Source organism: Cryptomeria japonica, chromosome 3 (assembly GCF_030272615.1).
Source record: "Cryptomeria japonica chromosome 3, Sugi_1.0, whole genome shotgun sequence".
Taxonomy (NCBI): domain Eukaryota; kingdom Viridiplantae; phylum Streptophyta; class Pinopsida; order Cupressales; family Cupressaceae; genus Cryptomeria; species Cryptomeria japonica.
The window spans coordinates 111,369,789-111,394,864 of NC_081407.1; positions in this window are offsets into that span (position 1 = coordinate 111,369,789).

Sequence of the window (25,076 nt, forward strand, 5' to 3'; positions counted from 1 at the left end):
GAGTTCTCTTTTGGAGTTTGGCTGGCTTTGTTGGCTTTGTGGGGCATTTGTCATTTTTTTTTGGTTTTCTGCTGGCTTTTCGATGGTCTATTCCTTTTTGTTTTGTGTCACTTTTTCTGATTAAGTTCCACTTGTAAAGGGTTTTAAGGCCCCTTCAAAACCTATTTTTACCTTAATAAAAAACAATATGAATATAAACAACAAAAATCTATGATATTAAACATTGCAATCATGGAATATGATTTGACAAAATTTCTAAAATGTTGAATTAACCCTATAAAACTCCTTGTATTCAGTTTATTATTGTGTATTCGCTATATTTGGTGGCTTCCCTTTTATAAATTGAAATGAATATTTGCCTACGTAATCAACAATATGAATATAAATAACAATATGTGTGTGGTGCGAGAGCACCCTCACACTCGCAATGGTCAAATTTTGGTTTTTGTGTGCATAAACCAACATCACGAGCACATCTGAGTAGGTAGGTTTACACTAGGCATGCTCCTCTCATTCATCCCAAAGTGCGGGAACATCGAGAGTCATACCCTATCGGTGTAATCTCTTAAGTGCCCCTAGTCCAAAAAATTGTCAAACTTTGACAGATAGTTTCTTCCAATCCAAGACACATATGATCAATTTGTTTGAACTTGTGGGGTTGCGTGAGGATCCTCTACAATGGTCTATCTCAAGTTTTGATGACTCAAAGCCATTTTCAATTGGTAGTGTTTATAGTGAAAATGGATACAACAATGATAATATTGAAACACTAAATGAATTCAACCACAAGACCCTAGCCTAACAACAACAAAGATCCACCATAACATATGAAGATTACCTAAGAAAATGAAAATCAAATAAAATCACAAAGATTATACCATCACATGTCCAATAGGGTTTGAATCTCCATTCTTCCTATCTCCATTGATCTTGCTTGATATGTTTTCTCTCAGATTTTATGTGCACAAGAGCTCAACAAAGAATGGAATGTGGTTGCAAGTAGGATCGCATATGAAAAGCGTAATGTAGTCAAGTAGTCGGGTAGTTAATTAGGGTTGATAATGAAGGAAGCATCTCCTTATATAGAAGACACTATATAAAAATGGATGGATAAGATTGAGAGGTGTAAAAGGAGATTGGCTATGATTAGAGGGTAGGTAAAGAAAATAATAAAATAATGAAAGGAGGTAGGTAGTGTATGAATTAAGAGATGAATGACATGTGTCATGGGTAGAAAAGGCTAATGAATTAATTAAATAAATAAAGATTCATTTAATTAATAGTAGAAATGGGATCAATTAAATAAATAAGATATTTATTTAATTCAGGAAAAGGATAATTTAAATAAATAAATGTATTTATTTAAATGAGAAATAAGGCTAGAAGAGGATAAATGAATTAATTAAATAAATAAAGATTTATTTAATTAATAGAAGAATTAGGCTAAAGTAATTAAATAAATAAAATATTTATTTAATTAGACTGGACAATTTTAGGTGTCTATAGGTAGCATTTTTTTGCCTACTGCAAAAACCGTCAATTGCATGCAATGCAAAGTTGCAAGATAGGCTAGAATTGATTTGGCTCATCGTGTGCACAAACCAATGTCACGAGCACATCCAAGTGGGTAGGTTTATGCTAGGAATTCTCCTCTTGTGCATCCCAAAGCATCGAAATGTCGAGAGCCATAGCCTACCAGCACGATCTCTCAAGTGCCCTGAGTCCAAAAACTTATCAAACTTTTATGGATTGTTTCTTCCAATCCAGGACATATATGATCAATTCATTTAAACTTGTGGGATCATGTGAGGCTCCTCTACAATTTCCTATCTTATTTTTTAATTACTAGGAGCCATTTTCAATTGGTAGCATTTTTTCACCTACTGCAAAAACTGTCAGTTGCATGCAATGCAAAGTTGCAGGATGGGCTAGAATTGATTCGGTTTGTCATGTGCAAAAACTGACATCATGAGCATGTCTAATTTGGAAGGTTTACACTAGGAATTCTCCTTTCATGCACCCCAAAGTATCAAAACATCAAGAGTCGCACCCTATCAGCGAAATCTCTCAAGTGCCCTGAGTCCAAAAAATTGTCAAACTTTGATAAAATGTTTCTTCCAATCCAGGACATATATGATCAATCTGTTTAGACTTGTGAGGTTGTGTGAGGCTCCTCTATAATTTCCTATCTTATTTTTTGATGACTCAAAGCCATTTTCAATTGGTAGTATTTTTTTGCCTGCAGCAAAAACCATCAGTTGTATACAAAGCAAAGTTGCAGGATAGGCTAGAATTGATTCATTTTGTCGTGTGAAAAAACCAATGTCACAATCATATCCAGGTGGGTAGGTTTATGCTAGGAATGCTCCTCTCATGCATCCCAAATCATTGGAACATCGAGAGTCATAACCTACCGGTGCGATCTCTCAAATGCCTTGAGTCCAAAAAATTATAAAACTTTGATGGATTGTTTCTTCCAATCCAGGACACATATGATCAATCTGTTTGAACTTGTGGGGTCATGTGTGGCTCCTCTACAATGGCCTATCTTGGTTTTTGATGAATGTGATCCATTTTCAATTGGTAGCATTTTTTGCCTGCTGCAAAAATCGTCAGTTGCATGCAATGCAAAGTTGCAAGATAGGGTAGAATTGATTCGATTTATCATGTGCACAAAATAATGTCATGAGTGTGTCTAGGTGGGAAAGTTTGCACTAGGTATTCTCCTCTCATACATCCCAAAGAGCCAGAACGTCGAGTCATATCATACCAATGTGATGTCTCAAGTGGCATGAGTCCAAAAAATTGTCAAACTTTGACAGACTATTTCTTCCAATCCAGGACACATATGATCGATTCATTTGAATTTGTGGGGTCACGTGAGGCTCCTCTACAATTATTTATCTCATTTTTTGATGACTTAGAGCCATTTTCAATTGGTAACATTTTTTTGCCTTCTAAAAAAATCGTTAGTTGCATGCAATGCAAAGTTGCAAGATAGGTTACAATTGATTCGATTTTTCATGTGCACAAACTGACATCATGAGCACGTCTGAGTGGGTAGGTTTATGCTAGGACTACTCCTCTCATGCATCTCAAAGCATCAGAATGTCAAGAGTCATACCCTATCGGTGTGATGTACAAGTTGCTTGACAATTATTTTGACAATAATGACAATTTTTGCTTAAATTGTATCTAGACTCAATCTATGACCCCTATGACTTGATAATGAGTCAAATAATTCTCCATAATTGTACAAGAATTAAGAGTACTCATGATTGACCTTATCACATCACATAATTTCAAAACATAGTCGCAAAACATAGACACAAAAAAGTCACAAAAAATTGTCACATATTATTATAAAATTTGCCTCTAAATATGGTCAAATCAGCCCTTGGCTATTTGAATATACAAAAAATGTTTTACAAATCATCTCATGGGATTTTATACAAAATTTTTCATTACAATATGTGCGATTCAGCTCATCGCCATTTTAATATACAAAATTTGGCATCTACATATGTACAAATCAGCTCATTGCCATTTAAATATACAAAATTGTGCCCCTAAACAAGTAAAAATCAGCTCATGGGCATTTATATATACAAAAAAATGAATATAGAACAATTCATCAATGATATATACAAAATTATCAAAATAATTCTACTTTGAATCATAGAATCAATCAAGTGAGCCTTCAAGATTGACTCTAACCCATTTTGTGTCAAGTATTGCCTTGTGGTCAGATTCACGAACTTTCCATAAAATCATGTTATGAGGTCTACCACGATACTTCATAAAATAAATATTTGTTGCCACAACAACGTTAGAGAAATGAAGAATATGTTTATGTGTTTCAAAGTCCTTGAACAACCAAACATCAAAATTATTGATAGGGTATCTCCTAAACCATGTTCCTATCATGACAACAGACATTATTGGGTACTCAATACCCTCTCTGTCAATGATTGTGGTTGTCAATTTTCTTTTAGGCTCAACATAATGCCACAAATAGTAACCCGTTCCCTCTTCATTATTCTCTTATGCAACAATTACATACACGTGACCTAAATTTTATAAAGTAATAATTAATACAAAAAATAAAGCATGATGTACAACAAAATGAACCAAAAAGAATACTTGCAAAAAAATTAACTCAAAAAATCACCTGAACCCACTAGGTCAAATACATGTTCAAAATCCACTGATGTCTCCATCTAGCTCAATTGTAGTGCTTTGGGAATTTGATATGTATCAATGGGAAACAATGGTCTACAAGACCATTTGTCAACCCACTCTTGTGATTCACATTCTTCCCACAAATAAGGCATGCATGAAGAGAAAAAAAATATCATCTGTCTCATATAAATTACTAGTGAACTTGCATTTGAACTAATAAATGAGTGCATATCACTCGATCCTACAACTGTACAACAATCTAGATAGTTTTCAATGTTAGTTTCAGTGATCAACCAAAAATATCTATAAACCATTGACATGCCTGGATTATTTGGACCCATCGTAGACTTACACCATCGCACAATTATTTTTGTATCTATCAACTCAGCACCACCTTTACTACTTAAATTGTTTTCGATCTAGGGCTCTTTTTACACATGCTCCTCCACCATTGTTCTCTCCCTTACCATGTCTAGCATTAGTGAAATTCCAAAAATTATGTACACCACTTGTCATATGCATCCTTGCCAACCAATAAAACATCCTTGAATTCTTGAATTGTGCAGTGCAATTATTTGACCATATTAAGTGTCAGTTGTATCGTATGTTCATTTCCCTTAAACTATCATAAAAAACTTTAAATAATCCTTGTACAAACTCCGATGAATGAGTATGATCATCACTTATGTATAAGTGATACTCTCTTACTATCCTCCTATGTGCTATCAGTCGAATGCATGAATACTATGTGTATAGAAATAGAAACTTGTGTAGAATGATAATACATAGATTGCACTTCACTTTGAGGTTGTAGTGTATAATTGGTGTAGGAGCACCTAGGACTTAAGCAAATAAGCTTTTAGAATTTTGGCTTGTACTGACCCTAGCCAAGTCAGTGGTGAATAAGGACTCCAAGAGAGTCCAAGAGTTAGTATTGTGTGTCAATGTAGGCCTAGGATGAGTTCATTCTTCTTAGGTTTGCATTTTTGTGTAAATAGTGAGTTTGAGTAGGTAGTTGGCCTTTTTGTTGGTCAAAAGGGTCAATTCTTGGTATAGGAATTAGAGAGGGTTAAATAGGTCTTAGAAATATTTGAAATGTCATATGTGATGACTTGAAATAGGTCTTATAGGTTGGAGAGACCAAAAGTGCAAAAAATCACAAAGTTGCAAAAGGTTGTCCTGACAACTTTTGTCTTGAATTGGTTAGCGGTGGAGATTAGGGATTTTTCAATGCCCTAGAAGGACTCCACACATGGTAAATCTATAAAAAACCTCTCTTTCATGTTTACCAAGGTTGGTGAAGTGTGTGATGTAAGTTCAACAACTGAAATTACTCATTTTTAGTCTTGTTGGCAGAATTTTGGCTTGCTTTTGTTCATTTTGCAATAGAATATGGATTGAATCCATTGATCCAGCAATGGATTGAATTACTCCTATGTGTTATTGTCTTTTAAATACTATACATTGGTGTTTTCTTATTCAAGTTTGTAAACAACTAGTTTTGGCTTATAAGTAGCAATTTTCTTGTAAATGTGGTTGCCCCATGAGTCCCACATGTGCTGCCATCACAGATAGTTGGGACATGGTTGGAAACCTCTTTTACATTGTACATATTTAGGTTCAAGTACTAGAGAAGTGGTTAAGCATGACTGTCACCTTATTCTAGGTGAGTCCAGGAGCAACCCGACTAGAGAAAATAAGGTATAAACATGGTGTAAAGTGCACGGGTGAGTGCAAAATCACCATTTTAGAGTTTGGAGGGGTATCTTTGAAAAATCCATTTGATATCAAAACCCCAATTTGTTCATTCACTACCGGTTAAAGGCCTTATAAACCCTCAAAACCCTCATTTTGGGGTTCATACATTGTACGGTCAAACTAGGGGCTAAAACTGCAAAAATCCTTTAGGGATAGGTGTATCTTTGAATAAAAACAAAACTTGTTTGGGGGTCCTTTGAGTCATTTTCCCTCAAGCCCTAGAAAACTGGTTTTGGAGGCATAATTGGGGCTCTTTCCTTGTAGCCCTTTTCCAAGCAAGATTGTGAAATTGGTAAAAAACCTCAAGGTTGCAAATCACTAATGGACTCCAAATGCACTAAAAACCTGTTAGAAGACACCTCCACACCTTTGCATCATCTCACAATAGCAGGAGGTCATTTTGACAAGTTGAGGCCAAGAGGACATAATTGAGCACCTGAGAAGCATAATGAATTAATAGGGTTCCTAACCAAAACACCCTAGAAAGGTCAAGAATCAAGCCCTAGAGGATATTGAGAAGGACTTGGAGGTCTAGAGTGCAACTAGGCCTAGTGAGTTGGTGGAATTGAGCAACACCAACTAGGTTGAGTGTTGATCAAGCTAGGTAAACCCCATCAAATTGGTATCAAAGCCAATAAGATTTGGGTTGATGTCCTCAGTGGAATTTGTAGGAGACAACAACATGGTGACCAATGCAGAGTTGGCAAGGAAAGTGTATGATCAGAAGGAAGAGAATAGACTCCTGAAAGAGAATTTGAATGAACTGGAGAGTAAGCTTGGTGCAATTGAAACTGAGGCTGATGAAGTATTAGTAAAGGTTGAAGGAGTAGAAGGGAAGGGTAAAGAAGTGTTAGAGATAGACAAAGTGCCTGAACCAGATCCTGTCCTAGAGCAAGAACCTTTCCTAAAAGCATTGAAATCTTTGAGTGGCAAATCACTAGAAGGATTGCCATTGTTCACTGGTAAGATGGAAGTAGAAGTAGTCCTGGAATGGATAAAAGGTATGGAGAACCATTTTGAATGTGAAGGTATAACTGAAGCCCAGAGAGTCAGGGTAGACAAATCCGGGATGAGAGGAGATTCTCTCACATGGTGGCAATTTGTGCAAGATGAGAGGAAGAAAATGGGCAAAGCACCCATCTCTTCTTAGCAAGGGATGTTAGTCAAGATTAAAGAAGTCTATCTCCCTGATGACTATGAAGTTCAAATTCATAGGAAGAGGAAAAACCTAAGACAAAAAGACCTTGATGTTAGTAGCTACATAGAAGAGTTTCACAAACTTAGCCTTAGATCTCATGTGGTTGAAGAAGAGAGTATCAAGGTTGCTAGGTACCTAAATTGTCTATGGTGGAATATCCAAGAAGAAATCAGTTTAATGAGTCTGAAAATAATCCATCAAACCTATCAACTTGCCCTTAAGGTGGAGGAAAAACTAAAAAGAAAACATGACACAAGCAACAATAGGGGCAAGGGTAGAGGAAAAGATAATAGAGGACATAGGGGAGGCTTTGGAGGAAGAAGTGGTGAGCAAAGAACATAAGGTGATTCCAAACTCACAGAGCAGCAAGAGAGTGGCACTAGTAGAGGAGGATTCAATAGAGGAAGGGGATCAAAAAGTGGTTCCAGAGGAAGATCTAGTGGACAAGGTAGAGGTTCCTCATATTTTGCAACAATGAAGTGTTACCATTGTAACCAACTTGGCCATCCAGCATATAGGTGTCCATAGAAGGGATCATCATCACAAGGTAGTGAAAGAAGAGTGAACTATCTTCAAGAAGAGACTTCAAGCAGCAAGACCTAAGAGATAGCCTTAGAGTTAGAAGTGGGTGACAACTTGATGATAAGGAGAACTTTGATCAAAGAACCGGTTAGAGAAGATCCTAGCCAAAGAAGGTCCTTATTTAGAATCAAATGCAAGAATATGGATAAAGTGTGCAAGGTGATCATAGATTTAGGGTCTACAAACAATATTGTATTAGAAGATGCAGTGAGTAAGCTCAAATTGCAAAGGATACCTCACAACAATCCTTATAGATTCACCTGTCTAAACAAAGGCCAACATGTTCTAGTCAATGAGAAAGCATGGGTGGATTTTACCATTGAGAGGTATAAGGACAAAGTACTATGTGATGTCCTACCTATAGATGCATGCCATCTCCTATTAGGAAGACCATGGAAATTTGATAGACAATCTATCCATGATGGAGCCAAGAATGCATACTCATTCAAAAAAGATGGAGTCACCTTCAAGATTCAATCTATCCTTGAGGAAGGTGAAAAAAGGGTAGTAGGTCCTAATGTTCTTTTGGTAAGTGAAAAATAGTTCTTGAAGACACTTGAGGAAGGTGAAGGTGTTGGGTTTGCACTAGTGATTAATCCTAAAGAGGAAGACAAGAAAGAGCAACAAGATTTGCCAAAAGAGGTGCAAGATTTGTTGAAGAAATTCAAAGGTATAGTAAGTGATGGACATCCAGCCATATTACCTCCTAAAAGAGCCATAAGCCATCAAATAGACATCACTCCCAGAGCATCATTACCTAATAAGGAAGCTTACAAGGTGACTCCCCAACAAAACATTGAGATTGCCAAACAAATCCAAGAACTCTTAGACCAAGGCTTCATTAGGAAAAGCATTAGTCCTTGTGTTGTCTCTACCATGTTAGCCCCAAAGAAAGGGGGTACTTGGAGGTTGTGTACTGATTCTAGAGCCATAAATAGGATCACCATCAGATATAGGTTCCCTATTCCTAGAATAGAAGACCTCGTGGATTGTTTAGGGGAAGGCAAGTACTTTACCAAGATTGACCTCAAAAGTGGATATCACCAAATTAGGATTAAGGAGGGTGATGAGTGGAAAACAACATTCAAGACAACAGAGGGACTCTATGAGTGGATTGTAATGCCATTTGGCTTAGCTAATGCTCCAAGAACCTTCATGAGGCTCATGAATGAGGTGATGAAGGACTTCATAGGTAAATTTGTGGTGGTATATCTAGATGACATTCTCATTTTCAGTAAGGATAGGGTAGATCATATTTCTCATTTGCAAGATATATTACAAAGATTGTATGATGAAAAGCTAACCATGAACTTGGATAAGTGTGAGTTTATCAAGCAGGAGTTGGTTTACCTTGGGTTTGTGTTGTCTCAAGAAAACCTCAAAAATGGATCCCAACAAGGTTGAAGCCATTGTAAATTGGCCTACTCCTAAATCAACATCAGATGTGAGAAGATTTCATGGACTAGCTCAGTACTATAGGAAGTTCATAAGGCAATTTAGTGCTATATGTGCACCAATATTAGACACCATTAGAGGTGGAATGAAGGAAAAGTTTCAATGGACTGAAGCAGCAAACAAAGGTTTTGAAACCTTGAAGGAGAAGATAGCTACTCAACCAGTGCTAGTGTTGCCTAGTTTTGAGAAACTTTTCATTATGGAATGTGATGCAAGCAATGTTGTAGTAGGTGTTGTCCTAAGGCAAGAAGAAATACTGGTAGCTTTCCATAGTGAGAAGCTAAGTGATACCAAGAAGAAATACTCTTCTTATGATCTTGAGTTGTATGCTTTAGTGTAGGCTTTGAGGAAGTGGATACTATCTCCTCCCTAAAAAATTTGTAGTCTACATGGATAACCAAGCATTGAGTTTTCTCAACTCACAAGACAAACTTAGTCATAAGCACATGAAATGGGTGGAGTATATGTAGGCCTATACATTCACCATTAAGCATAAGAAAGGGCAGTTAAACCGGGTAGCTGATGCATTAAGTAGAAGACTTTTGACAGTCCAAGAAATCCAATTGAAAAGCATAGGTATTGACAGTTTTAAAAGTTTATATCTAGAGGATGAAGACTTCTCAAATGCCTACAAGGTGTGTAAGGAATATCAAAATCATTTCCATAGTGAGTATTCTGATTTTACCTTGCAAAATGGACAATTGTTTAGAGGTGGGCAGCTTTGTGTGCCTAGAGGCTCAATGAGAGAATCTCATACAAGAGAAGCATAATGGCAACCTTAGTGGACATTTTGGAGTCAATAAGACTCAAGAGTTGGTTCAAAGGTACTACTATTGGCCAAGGATGAATTAAGATGTGAATAAGTATGTGGAGACTTGCATAGTTTACCAAAAGGCCAAAGGTACTTCTACAAATGCCAGTTTATACCAACCTCTTCCCATACCAAATAGACCTTGGGAATGCATTAGTATGGACTTTGTAGTAGTTTTTCCAAGAAAAAAACATGGATATGACAAAATTTATGTGATTGTGGACAAATTTAGCAAAATGACTCACTTTGTGCCTTGCAAGACTACTCATGATGCATGCCAAATAGGTCAATTGTTCTTCAAAGAGGTATTAAGGATACATGGCTTACCCATGAGCATTATTTTAGAAAGAGACTCAAAGTTCATGAGTCATTTTTGGAAGACACTTTGGCAAAATCTTGGCACCAGCCTCTCTTTTGGATCAGCCTATCATCCTCAAACGAATGGGTAGACCGAAGTGGTGAATAGGAGCTTGGGAAACTTATTAAAGTGCCTTACTAAGGAATATGGTTAGACATGGGATCAAGTACTCCCACAAGATGAATATTCATACAATGACACCATGAATAGGACTATTGGCAACAACCCTTTTGAAGTGGTCTATGGAGTGCACCCAAGAGTCATTTTGGAGTTGAGAGATTTAGGTAGTGCAACAGCAAGAAGTGGATATGCAAATGACTTTTCTCAAACAATGAAGGAAATCCATCAATTAGTCAAGCAAGCATTGATGGAAAACACAAGCAAACTCAAGAAAAAAGTGGATGAAAAGAGGAAAAATCTACAATTTTAAGTGGGAGATCTTGTCATGGTGCACCTAAACAAAGCAAGGCTATAGCAAGGAGTACCTAACAAGTTACAAATGAGAAGGATAGGTCCATGTACCATTCTAGCCAAGTATGGAGAAAATGCATACAAGGTGGATCTACCCAGTGACATAAGATTGTCACTATTTTTCAACATAGAAGACTTGATTGCCTACAAGGGACCAATTCTAGGTTCACATTGTAGTCACTCAAAGGTTTTAGATGATGTGAATAACTTTCAGTTACTAGCCAACCAAATCCAAAGGCCGAGAAGGTGTTAAGTTCAAGGATCGCCAAGACCACAAGGCATCAAGCCTATTTGGAGCACCTCATCAAATGGTAGGGTACGGATGAATCTAAAGCTACATTCATGCTTGAGATAGAGTTTAAGAAGCTTGGGATTGACCAGAATCTGATCCCCAAAGAGAAGACACAATCTTCTTTTGTTTGGGAGAATGGTGCAGGAGCACCTGGGACTTAGGCAAATGAGCTTTCACAATTTTGGCTTGTACTGACCCTAGCAAAGTTAGTGGTGAATAAGGACTCTAGGAGAGTCCAATATTTAGTGTTGTGTGTCAATGTAGGCCTAGGATGAGTCCATTCTTCTTAGGTTTGCATTTTTGTGTAAATAGTGAGTTTGAGTAGGTAGTTGGCCTTTTTGTTGGTCAAAAGGGTCAATTATTGGTATAAGCATTAGAGAGGATTAAATAGGTCTTAGAAATGTTTGAAATTTCATATGTGATGACTTGAAATAGGTCTTATAGGTTGGAGATACCAAAAGTGCAAAAAATCAGAAAGTTGCAAAAAGTTGTCATGACAACTTTTGTCCTGAATTGGTTAGTGGTGGAGATTAGGGATTGTTCAATTCCATAGAAGGAATCCACACATTTTAAATCTATAAAAATCCTCTCTTTCATGTTTACCAAGGTTGGTGAATTGTGTGATGTAAGTTCAACAACTGAAACTACTCATTTTCAGTCTTGTTGGCAGCATTTTGGCTTGTTTTAGTTCATTTTGCAATAGATTATGGATTGAATCTATTGATCTAGAAATGGATTGAGTTACTCATATGTGTTATTTTCTTGTTGGTTCAATTTTGAGTCTTTTAAATACTATACATTGGTGTTTTCTTGTTCAAGTTTGTAAACAACTAGTTTTGGCTTATAAGTAGCAATTTTCTTGTAAATGTGGTTGCCCCATGAGTCCCACATGTGCTGCCATCATGGATAGTTGGGAAATGGTTGGAAACCTCTTTTAAATTTTACATATTCAGGTTCAAGTACTGGAGAAGTGGTTAAGCATGACTGTCACCTTATTCTAGGTGAGTCTAGGAGCAACCTGACTAGAGAAAATAAGGGATAAACATGGTGTAAAGTGCAGGGGTGAGTGCAAAATCACCATTTCAGAGTTTGGAGGGGTCCATGGGGTTGGGGAAGACTTTCTTATGTAGGGAGAAGCTTTGAAAAATCCATTTGATATCAAAACCCCAATTTGTTCATTCACTACCGGTTAAAGGCCTTATAAACCCTCAAAACCCTCATTTTGGGGTTCATACATTGTATGGTCAAACCAAGGGAAAAAACTCATTTAGGGATAGGTGTATCTTTGAAGAAAAACAAAACTTGTTTGGGGGTCCTTTGAGTCATTTTCCCTCAAGCCCTAGAAAACCAGTTTTGGAGGCCTAATTGGGGCTCTTTCCTTGTAGCCCTTTTCCAAGCAAGATTGTGAAATTGGTAAAAAACCTCAAGGTTGAAAATCACTAATGGAATAAAAATGTAGTAAAAATATGTTAGAATACACCTCCATGCCTCTGCATCATCTCACAATAGGAGGAGGTCATTTTTACAAGCTGAGACCAAGAGGCCAGAATTGAGTACCTGAGAAGCACAGTGAACTGATAGGGTTCTTAACCAAAACACCTAAAGAAAACACCCTAGAAAGGTTAAGAATAAATCCCTAGAGGAGATTGAGATGGACTTGGATGTATAGAGTGAAACTAGGCCTTGTGAGTTGGTGGAATTAAGCAACACCAACTAGGTGGAGTGTTGAGCAGGCTAGGTAACCCCATCAATAATTTTCAAAAAAATCAATGATAGAGGCAATGGTGCCAAGAGGAAATGTGTCCTTACATAACTTTAATTTCTCATATGACCATCGAGCTCTATGATTTTTCATTATATACTCATAAACTATTTTCTCTTGAAACATTTTCATAAATTCAGCTACACATATACCATTTTTCACTAGCTCACATCTCTTCAAATCTTTTCCATCTTTAACTCCATATGTTATTGTCTTGTATTTTCCAAAAGAAACTAGTTTCCTACCAATTTCATGTGTGCTCTCAAAATGCACACATCTTGGTAAATGTTGCAAACCACCACATATAGCACAAAAACCTTCCAAACAAGGCATCTTATAATAAATGCAACCATCATGTCTATTACATAGAACACTTGAAATAAATTCTCTTACCAACTTAGGAGGTGCTTGTATATTGCATTCCTACAAAACATTGTTAGTGTGCAAAGTAGAACAAATATGACAAAAAATATCATAGTGCATGGAAAATTCAATATGCATCCTACAACAACACGTGGTGCGTACATGATTAATCTTAATATAAAAAGGTTTTTCCATTTCAAAATATCTTTGAAAATTTTTTATTTAAGGAAACTTTTGAAGGAATATTTCATAAAATTTAGTTTGAGTCATATCCAAATAGTGTTTGGCATGTGGCTCATGATTTGTAGACCCGATTCGCCTTCTAACAACATCTCTTTGGTTGGGGGAAACACATGTTGTCATGCCAAAAAATTTTAATTAATGTTCTTAGTGCATCAACAACAACCTTGTCTTTGCATGGTAGTCTACCCAAGAATGCCCAAAGAGAATTATTGTTAGGTTCCTCTATTTTTTCTTGCTTCTGTAATGCTTTACTTAATGTTTTTCTACTAACGTTTAATGACTTGTTTTTCTTATCAAATGATCTTTTTTTATTTTCTTTCTCATTATGGTTGATGTAATGACATGTCGAGTAGCATTAGAATCTTTAGTAAGTGACTTTGAACCAATAGCTTGATATGCATCAAATAGTGTTCTCACAATAATTCTTTCACTATTACTTTCAGATGATCTTAGGCCTAGAATTTTCATTGTCTCTCTAAAATTCAAATTTTTAATCATTTGAACAATTAATTAACATCTTGCAGTTTGATTTAAGTTTTCAAAATAGTTTTTCCATATTATTTTTACCATTCTCCTACAAGTTCGTTCATTCATTTTATCGAGCTTTGTCTTCAATATATTCTTGTAGACACCTAAAAATGGTCAACGCTTGCGAAGTCATACTTTAACATTTGCGCATTGCCTCATTTTAGGTTTTTTTGTGTTGCATTAACATTTCTTCTATGTCATGCACTTGGTCTTTATCATTTGTGAGCATCGAGTCATTCTTCTGCATTCTTCATTCATCTCACCTTCGAATTTGGTCTTGTCGACAACAATCTTCAGTCATGATTTTGGTCGATCTTTGTCCTTGTCAATCTTGTCATATTGCGATCGATTCGTCATCGATCCTTGTCCTTTTCAATTTGGTCAATTTGTCATTGATTTTTGTCAACCAATCTCAATCAAATCATTTATCAATTCAAAATCATGATCGAATCGATATCAACTATCCTTTGTCAAGACCTAATTGTCATCCTTGCATTTCTAATTCATCTTCCAAGGTTTTATGATTTGTTCATTTAATCTTGTTTGGCATTTTCCCTCTAGGTTAAATAATTTATTTATTTATCCTAAGTCTTCTTGTCACAATTAAATGTTTATTTAATTGGATAATTAATTTCCTCCTATTTTTGTAAATTAATTAATGAATGAGAAATTATTAATTAATTTACCTATTTTTCATCAAATTCCTAATTTCCAAGTCATTATTTCCAACTTAATTTTCTAATTTCTCCTAAAGGTCTATTTCTATTTCAAAATCTTGTCATAAATCCTTGCATAGAAATTTGTCATAATTTGTCATAAATTATCAATCAATCAATTTTGCATAGAAAGTGCATAATTTGTCATAAATTGTCATAATTGACAATTTTGCTTTGCAATTTCCATTTGAATTGAATCATGCTAATTTGATCATTTCTCTAATTTGTCTTTAAATTGGATGAATTTCTTCAATCCCTAACTAATCACATTATTGAAAAATTACAGAATCAGATAATGAGACTAATTAGATTATCAAATTTCTAATCATTTTGTCTAATCAATCACACTTTGAGTACTCTTGTGCCAATGTCAATCTTGCTTTCACATTAGGTGTGTGCACTTGAAGGTGAGATCCACAAACAAAGGCTATTTGGAGAAGAAAGAAGGACAATGGAGCCGCATGAAGGAGCATTCAAATCATACCTTTGGTTTGCTTAATTTCTAGTTTTGAATGTTTTTGTTTCATGTCTCTATTGAGTGTGCTTAGGATAGATCATTGCAATTTGCTTTCGTGATTGAGCTAGATTAGTATTTTGATTTACCTTTGGTTTGATTTAACTTTTCAAAATAGTTTTTCCATTTTATTTTAACCATTCTCCTACAAGTTCGTTCATTCATTTTATCAGGCTTTGTCTTCAATATATTCTCATCAATGTCAATTAGATACTTTGGTTTCCTACGAATGATTCTAGGAGGTGTTAACATCAGTGCATTGTGTATATTCAATTCATTAAATAAAGAAGGTGTATATTCATCACTTAATTGATTATTCAATGTGGTATCTTCTTCAATTGTGTGAGGTTCATACAGTAAATCAAATGTCTCTTCTTCAATTGCATTAGGTGCATTATGTTCATTTGGTAAATCGAATTGAGATATTGAGGATGACATACCTTCTTCTCCCATTGTTCTTATGTCACCTAATTTCTTCATACATTGCATTTGTCTTTCCTTTTCAGCCTCTCATTGTTGCTTTATTTTCCACTTGTTCTTTCCCATGGTTTCTATCAGTTGTTCTAAATAGAATCATATTACATATATATGTAAACAACAATTCATAAATGAACAAATAACCATAAATATGAATCTTATCATTATTTTTTGAATCCAAACTATTAAACAATCACAATAATATTGGCAAAACTAATAAGAACAACAATTCAATCATTTGAAATCATATAAAAATAAAAAAATCACTTACTTCTATGTATAAAACATTGATAGAAGTACAAACACAGTTGCAGTGGGGCATTCAATGACCACAAAAACTTCTTTTGAGGTTGTTGAGGCTCTTGGGAAAATGAATCTATGTCTTAGTATTGTGTATGCACTATATTAATAACCACATGTGCGTTGTTAGTCCCTAAAATGTTGGCGAGCCCAACAGTATTTTGTTTCCACCCTGTACTAATAATTAGCCCATATGCACTCCACCTGCAAAGTGTTAAGGCAGGGCAGCAAACTAATAGGCTCAGTACCTCATACATGCTTACAAGTAATAAGTAGCATATACATGCTCCTACACCTTAAAAATGTTATGGTAGGGCAGCGAACTAATAAGCTCAGTACCCCATACGCGCTTACAAGTAATAAGTAGCATGTACATGATCCTACATTTTAAAAATGTTATGGTAGGGCAGAAAACTAATAGGCTCAGTACCTAGTATGTGCCATTTGTATTAATAAAAATGTGAAGGAAAAGGGTGAGAGAGAGAGAGAGAGAGAGAGAGAGAGAGAGAGAGAGAGAAGGGAGGAAAGAGAGGGAGGGAGGGAGGGGGAGAGGAGGAGAGGGAGAGGGAGGGAGGGAAGGAGGGAGAGAAGAAGGGGTATGGAGGAGAGGGAGAGAGGGGGAGGAGAGGGATGGAATGGGAGAGAGATACACCTAAGAGAGGAGGAGAGTGAGATAGATAGATAGATAGATAGATAGATAGAGACTAAGAGGGAGAGATGGAGAGAAGAAGGGGTATGGAGGAAGGGAGAAGGGGAGAGAGAGAGAGAGAGAGAGGAGAGAGGGAGAGGGAGAGAGAGAGAGAGAGAGAGAGAGGGGGTATGGAAGAGGGATGGAATGGGAGAGATACGACTAAGAGAGGAGGAGAGTGAGATTAGGTAGATAGGGACTGAGAGGGAGAGAGGGAGAGAAGAAGAGGTATGGAGGAAGGGCGAAGGGGAGAGAGAGAGAGAGAGAGAGAGAGAGAGAGAGAGAGAGGTAAGGAGGTAAGAAGGGAGGGTTAGAGAGAATAAGGGGTATGGAGGAAAGGGAGAGATGGGGAGGTGAGGGATGGAATGGGAGAGAGATACACCTAAGAAAGGAGAGTGGGATAGATAGATAGAGGTTGAGAGGGAGAGAGAGAGAGAGAGAGAGAGAGAGAGAGAGAGAGAGAGAGAGAGAGAGAGAGAAGGGAGGAAGGAGAGATAAGGAGGGGGAGGGATGGAGAGAAGAAGGTGTATGGAGGAGAGGAAGAGAGAAGGAGGAGAGGGATGGAATGGGAGATAGATACACCTAAGAAAGGAGAAGAGTGAGATAGATAGATAGAGATTGAGAGGGAGAGATAAGAGATAAATGTGTGTCTGTGTGTGTGTGTGTGTGTGTGAGAGAGAGAGAGAGAGAGAGAGAAGTCAGAGTGAAGGGGGAGGGAGAGATAAGGAGGGAGGAAGGGAGAGAAGAAGGGGTATGGAAGAAGAGAGAAGGGGAGAGAATCAAGTATCTATTTTTCACTGAACCCTCTCTCTCTCTCTCTCTCCATTATTTATCTCTTAAGTCTCTCCCTCTCATCCTCTATCTATCTATCTATCTCACTCTCCCCTTCTCTCAGGTGTATCTCTCTCTCATTCTCTCCCTCTCTCCTCCCCCTCCCTCTCTCTCTTTCTCATTACCTCTCTTTCTCTCTTCTCCCTCCCTCTCTCCCTTTCTCATTACCATATGATCCCTTAGTACACCATATGACTTATAATGATACCAAATGGTGTCCTTAGGAGTTATAAAACACTATATAACCTCTTAAGACACCATACAACCTATAACAACACCATATGGAGTCCTAAGGGGTTTTAAAAGACCATATGACCCCTTAGGACACCATACAACCCATAAAAACACCATATGGTGTTCTAAGGGGTCATATGGTCTCCTACGACCCTTGAGGACACCATTTGACCCCTTAGGACTCCATATGGTGTCATTATGGGTCATATGGTGTCCTCTCTCTCTCTCTCTCTCTCTCTCTCTCTCTCTCTCTCTCTCTCTCTTTGAGTCCCCTTCTCTATGTCTCTCTCTATCTCTATCTCTCCCTCTATTTCCTTCTATCTCTCTCCATCTCTCTCTCCCCTCCCTTTCCCCTTCTCTATCTCTATTTCCCCTTGTCTCTCTCCATCTCTGTTTCTCTCATTTATCTCGTCTCTCCCTCTCAGTATATATCTATCTATCTCACTCTCCTCCTCTCCTAGGAGTATCTCTCTCCCATTCCATCCCTCTCCTCCCCCTCTCTCCCTCTCTAGGGTCATATGGTATTCTTAGGGGTCATACGATATCCTAGGGATCCATGCATGTGTCCTAAGGGGTCATAGGACACCATATGACTCCTTAGGACACCATATGACACATAATGACACATAAGAGGTCATATGGAGTCCTAAGGGGTAATAGAATACTAAATTATCCATAATGACACATAAGAGGTCATATGGAGTTCTAAGGGGTCATAGGACACAATAGGACCTCTTAAGACACCATACAACCCATAACAACACCATATGGAGTCCTAAGGGGTAGAATGGTGTACTAAGGGGTTTTAGGAGACCATACGACCCCTTAGAACACCATATGGTTTCCTAAGGGGTCATAAGGTGTCCTATGGGTCATAGGACACCATAAGACACATAACGACAACATATGGTATCCTAAGGGGTCATAGGACACCATATGACTCTTAGACCACAATATAACCCCTAACAACATCTAAAGGGTCATAGGGTGTCCTAAGGGGTCATAGGACACTATATGACCCCTTAATACACCATAGGAGCTATAACAACACCAAATAGTGTCTTAATAGGTCATAGAACACCATATGAATCTTTAGGACACCATATGGTGTTGTTATGGGTCGTATGGTGTCCTGAGGGGTCATATGGCATCCTATGACCCCTTAGGACACCATATGGTGTTGTTATGGGTCGTATGGTGTCTTAAGGGGTCATATGGTGTCCTAAGGGGTCATAAGACACCATATGACCTCTTAGGAAATAATATGACCTCTAATGACACCTAAGGGGTCATATGGTGGGATAATAAAATGATATATTATTTAAAGTTATGAACAGAACATCATACAATAGAACATCAATAGCTTAGTTTTGATATAGATAAGTTAGACCATTGTTAGCATAAGAGAGACTCCATGCGAACAAACAACGAGACTTCACTAAAAAGAAAGTGTAAGAGCTTTACCTAACCCTAAGAGTACATGGTAAAAATCAAACAAGAAGTTGCAAACCAAAAATAAATTCACTTTCTTCTATAGAAGTGTAGACATAGTTGCAGTGGGGTATGGAGGGAGGGAGGGAGAGAAGAAGAGAGAGAGGGATGGGGTATGGAGGAAGGGAGAAGGGGAGAGAGGGAGAGGGAGGGAGGGAGAGAGAGAGAGGGGGAGGGAGAGACAGGGGAAGAGAGGGAGAGGGAGGGAGAGATAGAGAGAGAGAAAGAGTGAGAGTGAGAGGGGAAGAAATAGAGACATCTTATACATGCTTGAGAGAGGGAGACAATACACTTATAAGTGTGTGTGTATATATGCTTAATATATTATATATTATATATTATATATAAAAATTATATATTAAATATGTATATACACATTATATATACTATATCATATTATACACGATCCCAAAATTTAAACAAACATAGCGTGCACACGCTTTTTATAGTAAAAATAGCGTGTATGTGCCTTTTATAGTAAAAATAGCATGTATGTGCTATTTATAGTTAAGATAGAGTGTATGCGCTTTTTACACCATAATTACCCCATATGCGCTTTTTATACCATAGGTACCCCATATGCGATTTTGACTGTTTCGGATTGGAAATAGGCCTGGATGACAAAGCTACGGTTTGGAAGTTAGATTTCAATCCATTTTCCTCCTTTTTGACGTGTTTTATTTTATCAACTTGGGTTCTCGACGAATTTGTCATCATTATGTTTACACTTCATCAAGTGGGTATTTCTAAAATTTCCACCATATTTTCACCCATCTTTTGAGCTTTTTAACCATATAATTTTTTTTAAATTTGAACAACAATAACATATTATTATTGAATTTTTTTTACTAGTGTTTCCATAGTTCTCACAGACATAGGTGCACCATTTTTTTAATAACTTTTGATATACTTATCCAAATATATAAAAAATTATATATTACTGTAGTGCACTTGGGTATGTGCAAGATCATGGTGTGCCAAAACAGGCCCTTAAGTGGCAATGAAATTTCAGAAAAATCAAAGTTATGCAATTTGAATAAGTTGTGAACATTATTTTTAAAATATGTAAGAAGAGAATATATAGAAAATTGAATTTAGTTTCTAAGGTACTAGTTGTTTTTTGGAAAAAAAAAAATCCTATTTGATGAAAATTTCAAATTTCAATGCAGTGGTACTAAAATTTCAGGAAAAAAATAAGAAGTAGACTTATGTCTAACCACCCTAATCACAATCAAATCTTAATATTTTTTTATAATATTTATAATATAAGTATTAGACTCATGTCCGGATGTGACACATTTTTTTTAAAAAAATTTATGAATTAAATAATTATTTATGATGTTTTTACTACAACTTTTTCAGAAATTCAGAAACTCCTACGTCTAACCACCTTAACTTGGTCAAAACCTTATGAAATTTAACTTTTTTTTATTTTTCCCTATAGTAGACGAAGCATAGGATTTGACGCATGTTTCGGTTTCAAAAAATGTTATACCGTTTGAAAGTTATGAGTGTTTTTCAATTAGTATATCAATTAGGACTATTGTTAGAATTCAATTAGAAAATAAATAATAATTATTTACTAAAGTCAAAATAAGACAAGCCTTATATTGTAGGAAAGTTGGGAACGTCCTTAAAAAATCCTTTTCATTTTATCAATTTTGGCTACAAAAAAAGTCATCAGCCACCAGTATAAAGTTTGGAAAATCAAGGAATACTGAAAAACATGTTTTTTTAGTTGACTTTCCAGGCTTGTCACTTCCAAGCCTAATACCAAAGCATTCCTGAGCCAAAATTTGAAATTTGAAAATTTGAGTACAAAAATTTGCGGTCCCCAAAGAATTTCCCTTTGCTGCCATTTATGAAGTAAACTGCCACATGGCAGAAATCTAATATCCGATTAAATCAGATATCGGATTTTATTGGTCATATTTTAGAGAGAGAGAGAAGGAGAGGGAGAGAGGGAGAGAGAGAGAGAGAGAGAGAGAGAGAGAGAGAGAGAGAGAGAGAGAGAGAGGAGGAGGAGAGGGAGGGGAGGGAGAAAGAGAGAGAGAGAGAGAGAGAGGAGGAGAGGGAGGGGGGAGAGAGAGAGAGAGAGAGAGAGAGAGAGAGAGAGAGAGAGAGAGACCATATGACCCCTAACAACACAATTTGGTGTCTTAAGGGGTCCTATGGTGTCGTTAGGGGTCATATGGTGTCTTGGGACACCATAGGACCCCTTAAGACACCAAATCATGTTGTTAGGGGTCATATTGTGTCTTACAACCCATAACTATGACCCCTAATGATAGTTATGTGATATGGTGTCCCATGAACCCTTATGACCTCTCAGGACACCATATTGGGTCACTTTGGTTCATATTGTGTCCTAAGGAGTCATATTGTGGTCCACCCCTTAGGACAACATATGACCCCTAACGACATGATTTGGTGTCTTAAGGGGTCCTATGGTGTATATGACCCCTTAGGACATAATATGAACCAAAGCGACCCAATATGGTGTCATTAGGGGTTATATGGTGTCCTAAGAGGTCATAAGGGTTCATGGGACACCATATGACCCCTATGGACACCATATGACCCCTAACGACATCATCGGACCCCTTAAGACACCAAATCATGTCGTTAGGGGTCATATTGTGTCCTACGACCTTGTAAGACACAATATGACCCCTAATGTTATGATTTGGTGTCTTAAGGGATAGATTGGTGTCGTTAGGGGTCATATGGTGTCTTGTGACACCGTAAGACCCCTTAAGAGACTAGATTGTGTCATTAGGGGTCATATGGTGTCTTGTGACACCATAAGACCCCTTAAGAGACTAGATTGTGTCATTAGGGGTGATATTATGTCCTACAACCCCGTAAGACATAATATGACCCCTAACGACATGATTTGGTGTCTTAAGGGGTCCTATGGTGTAATATGGTGTCCCATGAACTCTTATGACCTCTTAGGACACCATATGACCCCTAGTGACACCATATTGGGTCACTTTGGGTCATATTGTGTCATAAGGGGTCATATTGTATCTTAAGGGGTCCTATGGTGTCTCAAGACACCATATGGCCCCTATGGACACCATATGACGCATAACGACACCAAATCATGTCATTAGGGGTCATCTTGTGTCCTACGACCCCATAAGACACAATATGACCTCTAATGACATGATTTGGTGTCTTAAGGGGTCCTATGGTGTCGTTAGGGGTCATATGGTGTCTTGTGACACCATAGGACCCCTTAAGACACAATATGACCCCTTAGGACACAATATGACCCAAAGCGACCCAATATGGTGTTATTAGGCATCATATGGTGTCCTAAGAGGTCATAGGGGTTCATGGGACACCATATTACCCCTATGGACACCATATGACCCCTAATGACACCATAGGACCCCTTAAGACACCAAATCATGTCGTTAGGGGTCATATTGTGTCCTACGACCTTGTAAGACACAATATGACCCTTAATATTATGATTTGGTGTCTTAAGGGGTCCTATGGTGTCATTAAGGGTCATATGGTGTCTTGGACACCATAGGACCCCTTAAGACACAATATGACCCCTTAGGACACAATATGACCCAAAGAGACCCAATATGATGTGATTAGGGGTCATATGGTGTCCTAAGAGGTCATAAGGGTTCATGGGACACCATATGACACCATAGGACCCCTTAATACACCAAATCATGTTGTTAGGGGTCATATTGTGTCTTACGGGGTCGTAGGACACAATATGACCCCTAACGACACAATTTGGTGTCTTAAGGGGCCTTATGGTGTCACAAGACACCATATGACCCCTAACGACACCATAGGACCCCTTAAGACACCAAATCATAACATTAGGGGTCATATTGTGTCTTACGAGGTCATAGGACACAATATGACCCTCGACGACATGATTTGGTGTCTTAAGGGGTCTGATGGTGTCGTTAAGCATCATATGGTGTCCATAGGGGTCATATGGTGTCCCATGAACCCTTATGACCTCTTAGGACACCATATGACCCCTAATGACACCATATTGGGTTGCTTTGGGTCATATTGTGTCCTAAGGGGTCATGTTGTGTCTTAAGGGTCCTATGGTGTCCCAAGACACCATATGCCCCTATGGACACCATATGACCCCTAATGACACCATAGGACCCCTTAAGACACCAAATCATAACATTAGGGGTCATATTGTGTCTTATGGGGTCGTAGGACACAATATGACCCCTAACATCATGATTTGGTGTCTTAAGGGGTCCTATGGTGTCGATAGGGGTCATATGGTATCCCATGAACCCTTATGACCTCTTAGGACACCATATGACCCCTAATGACACCATATTGGGTCGCCTTGGGTGATATTGTGTCCTAAGGGGTCATATTGTGTCTTAAGGGGCCCTATGGTGTCCCAAGACACCATATGACCCCTATGGACACCATTAGACCCCTAATGACACCATAGGACCCCTTAAGACACCAAATCATAACATTAGGGGTCATATTGTGTCGTACAGGGTCATAGGACACAATATGACCCCTAACGACATGATTTGGTGTTGTTAGGGGTCATATGGTGTCTTGGGAGACCATAGGACCCCTTAAGACACAATATGACCCCTTAGGACACAATATGACCCAAAGCAACCCAATATGGTGTCACTAGGGGTAATATGGTGTCCTAAGAGGTCATAAGGGTTCATGGGACACCATATGACCCCTATGGACACCATATGACCCCTAACGACACTATACAAGCCCTTAAGACACCAAATCATGTTGTTAGGGGTCATATTGTGTCCTACGACCCCATAAGACACAATATGACCCCTAATGACATGATTTGGTGTCTTAAGGGGTCCTATGGTGTCGTTAGGGGTCATATGGTGTCTTGTGACACCATAAGACCCCTTAAGACACCAAATCATGTACTTCTCTCTCTCTCTCCTTGTCTCCTCTCTCTCTCCCTCTCTCTCTCTCTCTCCCTCTCGCTCTCCTTCTCTCTCTCTCCCTCCCTCCCTCTCTCTCTCTCTCTATCTCTCTCTCTCTCTCTCTCTCTCTCTCTCTCTCTCTCTCTCTCTCTCTCTCTCTCTCTCTCTCCCTCTCTCCCTCTCTCTCTCTCTCTAAAGTATGACCAATAAAATCCGATATCCGATTTAATCGGATATCAAATTTCTACCATGTGGTAGTTTAGTTCATTCCAAAAATTTTTTGGGGGACTACATATTTTTGTACAAAAATCAGATATCGGATAAAATCCGATATCTGATTTTAGTACTAAAAACCAAGAAAAAAAGGGTTTGTGGGCCATTCTATAGATTCCAATGGCCAATAGTCTAGGTCCTATGTTTTTTGTCGAGGATCACGGGGTTTCGGACAACTAGAGAAAAATTTGTGCTTTTGGGAGATTTTTAAAGTGAAAAATTACATTGTCAATCACGAAGGAGCATATGTGTGGAGGGAAATGAGGAGTAGTAGTCGTCAAAAGTCTAAATGCAAAAGAAAACTTTCAAATGACCAATTTGAAGTGTATAGAGAAAGAGATAGAGAATGTCATAAGAGGAGAAGACAAGGTATGTTAGATATTGCTAATGTTACTTCAACTGAAGAGGAAATTGAAATTGAAAATGTGCCACAAGTTATTGAAAATGAAAATGTAAATTTTGAAAGTGAAAATACTGAAAATTTTGAAAATGTTGAAAGTGATAATGAAAATGCTCAACATGTGGAAAATTTTGACATAGGAGGTGAAAATGTGGAAAACTTTAACATTGAAGGTGGAATTGCCTCACCAAGTGAACCATATGTAACACCTAATTACT